We start from the raw sequence: 6,771 nt of genomic DNA, 5'->3' as shown, positions 1-6,771 counted from the left end.
TGCAAGGTGAATATGTAAATGTGACATGACGATGCCATAGGTTACATGTGAAAGTCCTTGTACTTTGCCCTCCTTCGTATCCATAGATGTATGCAAGTATATTCACTAAGCGTTCGCTTACGTTTTAGTTGTTTCCTTTTTATAGGCGGTTCCAGAAGAAGGAACTAAGGATTTGTTGATTTGAAGTTGAAGTTGCTTTTGGAAGACTTGGAGGTATTGCCATTCATGGAAGAATGGTATTTTGTGTAGACACTTAGATATCCCACCTCATTATGGCTCTTGACACTCTTTAATGTTTTGCTAATCTTGTTTTTGATAAATTTTTGGAATTATGGTCATGTTGGGTCTTATGGTTTCAAGAGTAAGTATGGTCGTTTTGTTTAAATTGTCAACTTGGGTAGACGACCCATTTGGTTGTGTTTATGGATGTTGTTTCAAATAAATATCATAACTATGCTTGTAAATGGGTCAAATCCTTGTTTGAGCTCAAAAATGTTGTAATATGAGGTTTGGTTTTGAGTTGGAAAAAGTCGCAAATTGAGTTAATAGTCAAATTTGATGTTTGGTGTATGCAGTAAGAGTACAGACGCAGACACGGCTGTCCGTGCTCAGCGTCTGCAGTATTTCCTTTTTGGTGTTCAGTTTCTGAAAGCACGGACGCAAAGCACGGTTGACCGTGCTTGCGGCCGCAGTTTCTCTATCCTCGAGAAAAATTTTTCCGAGCTTCATCCGATGTTTTCAAGGTCTGAAACTTATAGGAAATGTTTATTATAACATATTAAGGTGTTCTAATTTGTTAGATTTTGAATTTGAACATTTTGAGTTTTTCACCTTATTTTGTCTAAAATTTTTCTAAGTATGGATTTGAAAAAAAAAAAAAAAAAAAAAATATGGTCGAGTTGAGTTGAGTTCTTTCAGTATATTATTCATATGAATGTGTGTGATCCTCTGCCATGAGGCTTCTTTCTCTATTTATACAGAGGGTGGATTACTTGGAGAGGGGGGGGGGGGTAAGAGAGTTAGGGTAAATCTCTTTTTCCTTTGTGAATATCTTATTTCCTTCTCGAGGAGATTTGTTGTAATCTTGTTACCTAATTATGTCCGAGTATATCGGAGCTTCTATATATATTCAATAGATTGATTATAGGAAAGATTATATCCGATCTTTATTGTATATCTCCTTTTAACTCGGTATTTGTTACCTTCGGAGCTACGGGATAACCATGTTAAATAGAGGTTAGGCTCCGTGATGAGTTTACTTGTACGAAGGTGGCTTCGTATTTTGCTTCTGCTTCAGATATGAAGCTAGAGCTTCGTATGGGTATATCATCAAGCCCCCCAGTCTGATGGGAGATTTTATTTATAAAATGTCATATTAGACTTTTAAAATAAATAAACGAAACAATCATACCTTCAAGGCTAAAGAAAATGCTCTCCGTTGCTCCGTTAACCCATGAGTCTTCTTAGCTAAGCCATAATGACTTTTTATCCTTTAGTGGCAACTTGTTGGCACGTTTCTTAGGGTTATTTATCACCGGGTAATTAGCCATTATACGACCCATATAAATACTAATTGTCAGCACAAAATAAGGGTTTTGTTTCTGCTTCCTTTTTTGGCTCTGCTCTTCGTCTCCCATTTTCTTTTTCCTCGATCCAACAGAAGTTAACCAGGTACATCATTCTCTCCTCTTTGTTTTCCATAATGTCGAAACGAGGGATAAAGGATATCAACAATACTTTAGATCGTTTTGCCTATCAGAGCTTCGTAGATGCTTATTTTTCCCAAAACCCTAACTTGGTTCGTTACCCAGAAAGGGGTCAATCCATATGTGATCCTGCGATGGGTTTTGTTAGTATGTATGTAAAAGCTTTTTCACAGGGTAAACTTAGGATTCCTTTTTCGGATTTTTTCCTTGCGGTTGTAGATTACCACCGGTGCCATATATCTGCTGTTCACCCAACTGGCATTGCGAAAATCATTTCCTTCCAAGTACTTTGTTCTGCGAATCGTGTACAACCTTCTGTTGCCTTATTCAATTTCTTTTATAAATGGAAAGAGTCTTGTGATTGGGTTACTGTGTCAAAAAATGGTGACTACGAGCTTTTTGTTGCTGGTGGTATTAAGGTTAGGGATTGGAAAAAATTTTTTGTCTTCGTTGATCGATCGTTAGTTCCGCCTGCTCATAGTGGTTTGCTAGATAGGGATAGGTTGGAGTATGAGTCGATAGATGTTCCAAGTGTTTTTGGTGTTAGACAAGCAGATGTAGATGTCTTGTGTTCTTATAGGTTGAAATTGTGTGTGTATCCGGAGGCTATTTTGTTTAAGTCCAGAGTTGCAAGGTATTAGGAATGTGGCACCTTGGATTTTACGATTGAACTGGATGGTCGGGGTAGGCTAACTTCTCTGCACTTTTTCTTTCCTTTTGCAAGATAGGACAGATATTGATCTGTATTGCTTTTGTTTGAAGAGATGTCTTTTAAACAACTCATTGATAGGCAGCTTGCGTTGACTGGTGTTGTCTTCAGGCCGGTGGTTCTGGCTCCTCCTCCTATTGAGCCAGCTGTTCCTCTCAATCCTCCAGCTGTTCCTACTACTATGGCTCAGGACGGGCCTGCCCCGAGTGAGTTGCCTGAGGTTTCTACCCTACAGCTCTTGAGCATATGGAGGATGTTGTTGACGTTTCAGACGGTGGTGGGGAGGATATAGCTGAAGAGGTGGAGGCTCACGAGAACACTGTTGGTAGCCGTTTGAAGAAGAGGAAGAATGTTCTGAAGAGTCCAACTAGTCATCGACCAAAGAAGTTGAAGACGAGGGTCAATAGGGCTCCTTCGCAGTCGTCATGTGAGTTTTATTGTCTGCTTTCTTCAATTTGATTGTTCTTGATTAACTTTCTACCATTCATGCAGCTTTCAACCCCCTTGAGGAAGCTCTGGATGCTTCTTCCTGTCATCGTGATTTACAAAGTATTGCTCCGTCGGGATGGGTAAATGATTTGATGAACAAGAATGTCCCTAAATTGTCTGTCTTCTTCAACCGCTCTATCTTTTGCAGTGTTGTTATTGGCAATGCTATGGATTCAAGATTGCGGGAAAATGCTGAAGAAGCTGGACCTTTAAAGGAGCAGTATGAACGGTTGATGACAGAGAAGCTTGCTTTGGAGGTGAAAGTGGCTGACCTGGAGTTGGATTGTGGGGCCTTACAATCTGAGCTGAATAGCGCAAGAACTGATGCGCAGAGGATTATTGCGGAGAAGGAGAGGGAGGTGGAGTCTTTAGGCAATCAAGTGCGGGAGAAGGATAGCCGGGTGAGGGAGGCACAAGATGCTCTTGCAGATAAGTCGGGGAAATATGGAAGGTTGATTGTTGAAGTTATTCCCCGTATATACATGTCTTTCATCAATGGCCTTGAGGTTGGCGAGTTGCTATCAAAGGTCTGTAATCTAAACAGAATTGATGCAGAGGCTGGATTAATGCGTACTCTAACTGCGGATGGAATGATCAATCTAGAGGGCCGCACTATCCCGGAAGACACAGCTGCTCGCCTTGATTCCTCACTTGATGACCTTGCCAATATTGACTCTGAATATCTTCGCAAGCTTCCCTCTGATCCCGAAGCCTCTCCCTCTGATCTTCTGCAGGTTGCTCCTTAAATCCTCCAGGTATTTTGTTTGTTGATGTCTGATGATAGGCAGTTTGAACAATTTTTATTTTGGTGGCCTGTGTGCCCTTTGAACAATTTCTCTTTTATTGGGCCTGCGTGCCTTTGGATGATCTGAACAATATTTCTGCGTGGCCTCCCTTTGTGTTGGGGGAGTTTATTGTATATATATCTTCTGATATCTGCAATATAATTTTAACCTACCCTTAACTTCGTAATACGTAATGAACTCGTCTTTGAGTGGTTTTTTGGCCGTTCCCTTTTGGATTTCGGGAGGCTCTTTATGCTTCATGAATGTCTTAATGAGTGTCCTCTTAAACATTTACATGAAGTCTTATTTAATTACGCACGTTTTTATTATTTGATAGATCTTAAAAATTTTCTTTGAAAGCTTTATTTTATTGAAAAAATAATTGGCAGGAGGACATTACATAGTAAGGTTCCTAGCTGCTAGCTTCCTTCTTTGGGACTTATCCAGGTAGCTAATCCGGGCTTATCCCTTTTGTCTTTTTAGGGAGTTTACCTTTTGACGGAGGTCTCTATGGGCCTCTGTTTTCCCCCCTTAGCCTTTGAATTTGCTCTTCTTGGCTCCTTTGCCCCGCTTGGGTCTCCTTCGCTCAAGCGATGGTACTCCTTGGGGCCATCTTTCCAGCGAGTGGGTGGGGGGTTCTCTCCCTTCATTGCTTGAAGGGCTCCATCTATTCCCGTGCACCTTTTGTTCCTTCAGTAGGTTCGATGACAGCGTTGTTATCCCTACCTCACTCTGGAATTTTATTTGCGAGTGGATCGTTGATGCAACGATCCCGAACTGTCTCATTGCTTCTCTTCCAAGGATTGCGTTATTTCCGGAGTTCGCTGTGACAACTAGAAATGTAGTTTTTTCTGTTTTCCAGTTCGGGTATTCTCCGATTGTGGCTTATATCCGGAGTTCTCCGATGGGCCATGTCCGCTCTCCTGCGAATCCTATTAATGGCCTATCTACCTTGCGCAACTTTTCTCTAACGCTCCTTGGGTAATTCGGATAAGTATTTTTCATAGAGGATATCGCATTCGCTACCACCATCAATCTGGACGTTCCTCATTACTAGTCCCCCGATGTTTGCTTCGATCGTGATTGGTTCATTAGAAGGGATGATATCCTTCAGTGGCGGGAACTAGTACAGTTGCTCCTGTGGGGGTTCTGTTAGGTCCAGATTTACTGGACTCGCTCCAGACATGACTACTGGAGCCCTCTGAAGATTTGCCCAGAAATTATGTGAAGACCAGTGAACAACTTACTTGTACAGGAATCTGGATTCCACCAGATTTGTTCACTGGACTTCACTCCAGTCAAGATCTTTCTACTGAAGAACGTTCTCACTGAAGTCGAAGACTGAAGTCTGAAGAAAGAAGTCTGACAAATAGCAGAGCTGACTGGCATACTTACCAGATCTCCTAACTGGAGTCCTTGATAGTGTTCTAGACCTTACAAGTCTGAACACTGATTACGAGGAATTGACTTTATGCCTTTACATGCTTTTACCCAGACAATCCATTTGTCCTTTGTTAAAAGCCTTACACGCATGTAAAGGTGGTTGGTTAATCAGAGGACAAGTCACTATCAAGTGACTTTATTCTTGTACTTTAATCAATGCATTTAAGGAATTAAAGTAATTTCCTTATATGCATGTAACCATATTTGTACGGCAAAAAAAATATTATATTTATTCTTTTTGCTTATAAATACCAAGTCACTTCTCTCGTCCAAATTACACTTTTGTAATTTGGTGCTTTTGCTCAAATATTCTCGATCTAAACAGTTATACTTCACAACTTTAAGTATTTCGATCAAGGAGTTTATTTAGCAATATTAGATCACTTGTAATTCATAGGTTGTTTAGACACTTACTTTGTAATATCTTGTTCCACAACAACCTTGTATTTTATTTAACATCAGTAAATAAAATACACTTGAAAAATTACATTGTGTCTCACCATTCACTTTACTTGCTTATCTTTATATTGCTTAAGTACGTATTACTTTATATATATTCTTGCATTTATATCTATTGTAATACTAGTCCAATCTAGTGCTTACTTGACTTGTCTCATTCTTACTAGTCCTATCTAGTGCTTACTTGACTTGTTGTATTCTACACTTGTGGGTTAAACCATCAAGTGAGGGACTTCACAATTGGTATCAGAGCAGAAGGCTAATATACTTGCCTAGATCTGTATTTTCTTGATGGCCAACCCAGAGAATACACAAGGAAACCCTTTAAATACTGGACCTCCTCCCATTATTGAAACTGAACAGACTACTGACCATGTTAACAATAATCCCCCACCACCACCTCCTATTCCTGCTAGTCCACACGTGCATGTGCACTACTTAAACACTCCTGTTCCCAAATTCAGTGGGAATGGTGATGAATTTGGCACGTGGAAAGCTAGGATGATATTACATATTATTGGTATTGAGAGGAACATGATAAAAATTTTAAATGAAGGACCTTATATCCCTAGAAGTCTTCTCAATCCACTTCTTGATCCTCTAGGAGCAAGATCTGGAAGGGAAAAGAGAGAGGAACACTGGTTTGAAGAGGAGAAAAGACTTGTTAATATAGATACTATTTTAAAAAGTATGATCCTCGGGGCTGTTCCTGAATCTACTATTCCCACACTAGTTCTCTATCTTAGTGCTAAAAGCATGTTGGAGGAACTAGTAAACCAGTATGAAGGTTGTGATGACACTATTGTTACCAGAAAAGTGTCTTTGAATAAGAAGTACAAGTCATTTTTTGCTCTGCCCAATGAATCATTAACTGGTACTTACACCAGATTTATGAGTATCATAAACCAGTTAAGAGGGCTTGGAGTAGAAAAAGACAAGGACATACTTCTTGAAAAATATTGTGATATTCTTCCATCTAAATGGTCTCACATGATCGTGGTCTTGAGACAAGGTAAAACCCTGCATTCCCATACTTTGTCAACATTGTTTGGAGCCTTCAGATTCACTAAAGAGAATCAAGCCCAGAGAATTGAGGCAGAAAAAGATGCTATAATCATGCTTCCACTAGTTCCCTTGTGGTTAGTCATACTAAACCACCCTGTGCAGCATTAATGTCTTC

Source organism: Erigeron canadensis, chromosome 3 (assembly GCF_010389155.1).
Source record: "Erigeron canadensis isolate Cc75 chromosome 3, C_canadensis_v1, whole genome shotgun sequence".
Classification (NCBI taxonomy): Eukaryota; Viridiplantae; Streptophyta; class Magnoliopsida; order Asterales; family Asteraceae; genus Erigeron; species Erigeron canadensis.
The sequence above is the reverse complement of the archived record's forward strand: the minus strand, read 5'-3'. Positions refer to the sequence as shown.